This window comes from Morus notabilis, unplaced genomic scaffold (assembly GCF_000414095.1).
Source record: "Morus notabilis unplaced genomic scaffold, ASM41409v2 Scaffold1185, whole genome shotgun sequence".
NCBI classification, from domain to species: Eukaryota; Viridiplantae; Streptophyta; class Magnoliopsida; order Rosales; family Moraceae; genus Morus; species Morus notabilis.
In genome coordinates, this window is record NW_010357564.1 from 1 (window position 1) to 3,621 (window position 3,621).

General features: G+C 41.5%; 1 non-coding gene across 1 annotated transcript; it reads right to left on the minus strand.

The window, feature by feature from the left end:
• Positions 1 to 645: 645 nt before the first annotated feature.
• On the minus strand, positions 646 to 752 carry LOC112093409. The gene has a single exon (XR_002903032.1). It is a non-coding gene; the product is annotated as a small nucleolar RNA R71 (small nucleolar RNA).
• Between the last annotated feature and the right edge of the window lie 2,869 nt (positions 753 to 3,621).

Below are 3,621 nucleotides of genomic sequence, written 5' to 3' on the forward strand. Positions count from 1 at the left end.
TTTACGAATTTCCTTTGTAAGAATATTTGTATTATAACTTTACATATTTTGGGAAATTTTACCCTGTACATAAAGTTTCTACATAATATTTTTTTGATTACATCAAAATTCTACAACTTACTATTCCGGAAAGAATCTTAGTCAAATACTGAACTGTCCGGATTAGACCTAAATTTTTTTCCGGCCATTACAGAAGCTGCCGGCAATGCAGCCAACCTGGGGCAGCCCGTACATGTTAACAATCCAGTTAACTAGGTAGCCATGGTAGATGACAGGGATAGGGCCATCAGAGAATATGCCATACCGATTTTACATGGGCTCAATCCAGGCATCATTAGGCCAGAGATACATGCGCCTCAGTTTGAGCTTAAACCGGTCATGTTCAATAAGTTGCAAACAGTAGGCCAATTCAGTGGCATGGTAACTGAAGATCCCCACTTGCATCTCAGGCTATTCATGAAAGTCTGTGACACTTTTAAGCTTCCAGGGGTTACAGACGAAGCTTTGAGACTGAAGCTCTTCCCTCATTCCTTGAGGGATAGAGCTAGGGTATGGTTAAACTCTCTACCCTCGGACTCTGTGGCGACGTGGAATGACTTGGCAGAGAAATTCCTGATGAAGTATTTCCCTCCAACTAAGAATGCCAAGCTTAGAAATGACATCACCAGATTTCAGCAACATGAGGGGGAATCTTTGTATGAGGCATGGGAGAGCTTTAAGGAATTGTTGCGCAAATGCCCTCACCATGGGATTCCTCATTGGATTCAAATAGAGACGTTCTATGATGGACTTAATGGGCAAACTCGAACCATAGTAGATGCTTCAGCCAATGGTGCTATTTTGGCAAAGACTTACTGTAACACCCTGAAGAATTAATTGAGATTAATTAAGGTAATAGAGATTATTAGTGTGCCTAATCTAGATTATTAATTGAGTTTAATTAATAAATGTTTCTGACACGTGTGAGTTTAAATAGTTCCAAGGTATTTAAATTATTCTCAGTAATTTATTTTAACCCAGAAGTGTGTATGAACGCATTTCTGGACTGTTCTTTTAAAATATTGTACACATGTCATTTTCCTTTTCTTTTCCTTTTCTTTTCTTTTTCCTTTTTCCTTTTCTTTTCTTTTTCTCTTCCTTTCCCGTGCGTCTCTCTCCCTCACTCTCTCTCTCTCTCACTCTCCCGTTCTCTCTCTCTCTCTCTCATTTCTGTCCCAAATCAAACGGATCTTGAACCAAGTAAAGATTTAAAGAAGTTTTCAAGGTCAAGAGAAGGATTTGAGGTAAGATTACTGAAAGAACCTCTCTTGATTTTCAAGTTTTTAAATTTCAAAACTTATTTTTGGTTCAAACCGGATTTTGATGGTTTTTGAGTAAAACTAGAGTAGAAATTAGAGATCTTGGGTTCTTTGGACTTGTTTTAGGACCTAGAACCCAGATCTAGTGGTTTCCCTTTGAAATATCTCGATTTGGGACTGGATTTGCAGGTTTTGAACTAATTTTCGTGAGCTTCTCTCGCGCAGCTGATTCTACCGGTCGACCTGTGCGGTCGACCGGATCACATGGAAACCGGTCGACCTATGCGGTCGACCGGATTGCAGGCTGACCGGTCGACCGGTAGTGTTGTACTGCTCTGTCACCGGCCGACCGGTTGACACTGGGTTTGACCCTGTTTGGCCTGAAATTGCTGTTTTGACAGATGTTTTCGGGGATAACCCAAATTAGCTTCATTTGGGGACTTGAGATAGATGGATTAGCATTGTTAATCCTTATTTTGAGATTGAAAACCCTTGGAATGATAATTTGAAACATGAAAATGGATTAGGGCACACTAATAGGAAATCTTGGTTGGAAATTGAGATTTGAATTGCTTTAGGAATGAGAATTAATCCTAAAGTGTTGTCTCGCATCAATAATCGCTGAGGATTCAGACTGAAGGGGCTTGAGGAAGCGGAAGCCGGAAAGGGCAACGCTAGTCCCAGGTTTAATAGTGCGAGGTAGGATTTCTATCCCTTTTCCTTGTAAGCCTATTTTCAAAAAAGGATTTTGGCCTTGAAAATGTTTTAAAGAAAGGGATTGATTTGTGAAAGAAAACGCTTTGAAAACCATGGCTTGTTTAGTCATGGAACCTCATGGCTTGTCCAGTCATGGGGCCTGCGGCTTGAGTAGTTCGTGGGGTCATATTAACGATTTCAAAATGTTAATGAATGATTTCTTAAGCAAAGAGATCTTGTGAACTGGTAATAGAGTCTATTGCTGTAAGCCTAGATAGGATGCGGAGAGTGCATCCTCGGGGGCAGAACCCGAAACTCGGTCCAGGTAGGCGAGGCACTTGGTTAGGTAAGTAGTTTGTACTAATTACTTGTTGAAGCCTGTAAAACGGTTATTTTCAGTTATACTTCCTTTGAGAAAAGGGATGTGAGGTTCCGGCTGTTTGTTGGAACTGAATGTCTTATTTTCTTTACTTATTCATTCATTTATTTACTCACTCATTTAATTACTGGGCCTTTTGCTCACGTTTTATGTTTTAAATGTATTAAACCCCTCTCAGGAGACTCTAGGAGCGGTGCACAGTAGCTGGATATTTGCTACGGAGTAGCTGAATTGTGCTGCTATTGGAATCAAGTGAGGATTGTGGTTATCCTCTTGGACAAATGTAAGGGATTTGAGAAATTCTGTAAACTTATGTAATATTTGGATTAACTAGACTGTGGTTAATGTCTGTTGTAATAATTACTTACATGTTCATGTATGTACGATACTGTATGTCCTGTGGGGTGGAGCCCTATGTGTCAAAGGCTCCAGGATTCTGTAGTAATGTAATTATGCAGTTAAATGTGGGGCCCGGTTGGGAGTCTGCTTTAATAATCCCTAATCGAGCTCCACGTCACCCACCCCGTTTGGGGGGCATGACAAGAGTGGTATCAGAGCCCTAGGTTAAGAAACCCCAGGATTGTACATACATGTGTGACATCTGTTATCCACTGAACAGTCTAGTTTTATTTCAGTTAAAGGAAATGGTGCCTCGCCGTAGGCCCGCTAATTAACCGGCACAACATAATTAAGGATTTCTGGATGCCATGTATGCTGCCTTTCAAGGCATGGCCACAAGAGCTCAAAACGAGCGGCCGGTTGAGGATAGGAAGCAAGGGTACTTCCGGGAATTTAGGCGTGCGCCTATCCCCTCGTTTAATAGTGAGGGAGGACCCCAGGAAGCTGAGTTTTGGTTAGACTCCATAGTCAAGCACTTGAGTACTATGGGAGTCCCAGATGAATACTGGGTGGAATTTGCTGTGTATAAGATGGATGGATTAGCAAACACTTGATGGAAACAAGTCAAGAGGAGAATAGATGTCGTAGGGTTGACCTGGGAATAGTTTGAGACGTTGTTCAATGAACAGTACTTTCCTCAGAGTTACAGGGAAGAAAAAGTGCTAGAATTTATGTCTCTACTGCAAGGAGACATGTCTGTGAGGGAATATGAGGCAAAGTTTAATGACCTATCCCGGTTTGCGCCATCACTAGTGGAGTCTGAACCCATGAGGTGTCTTAAGTTTGAGAAGGTCCTCAAGAACTCTGTGAGGAGATCCTTGGTGGCTCTGAGAATCTGGAATTTTTGAG